Here is a 231-nt window from a genome sequence, read left to right as displayed (position 1 = left end):
TGGCCGCGCGGGGAAGCGCGGCGGGGCGCCGGGAGGAGGGGTGTGGGAGCCGCACTCACCGGCCAGGCCCCTCTCGCTGCCTCCTGCGGCCCCAGAACCATAACAAAGCTCTGCCCAAAATGGCTGCCCGGCCCTGCCCGGCCGGGGGCCGGAGGGGGCGGGGCCTGCGAGAGCGCGGGGCGGGGCCGAAGAGGCGGAAGGGACACGCCCCCCCGCCCGGCTCCCCCGGCG

General features: G+C 79.2%; 1 protein-coding gene across 1 annotated transcript in view; it reads right to left on the bottom strand.

Annotated features, from left to right (window-relative positions):
* GPBP1L1 (GC-rich promoter binding protein 1-like 1) overlaps nt 1–162 on the bottom strand; it is a 35,179-nt gene extending 35,017 nt beyond the window's left edge. Inside the window, exon 1 of the mRNA XM_010582450.1 lies at nt 60–162. The gene's annotated coding sequence lies outside the window, so the exon portion shown is untranslated. The remainder of the gene's footprint in view (nt 1–59) is intronic.
* Between the last annotated feature and the right edge of the window lie 69 nt (nt 163–231).

This window comes from Haliaeetus leucocephalus, unplaced genomic scaffold, assembly GCF_000737465.1.
Source record: "Haliaeetus leucocephalus isolate CR32 unplaced genomic scaffold, Haliaeetus_leucocephalus-4.0 Scaffold848, whole genome shotgun sequence".
NCBI lineage: Eukaryota > Metazoa > Chordata > Aves > Accipitriformes > Accipitridae > Haliaeetus > Haliaeetus leucocephalus.
The sequence above is the reverse complement of the archived record's forward strand: the minus strand, read 5'-3'. Positions and strand labels throughout refer to the sequence as shown.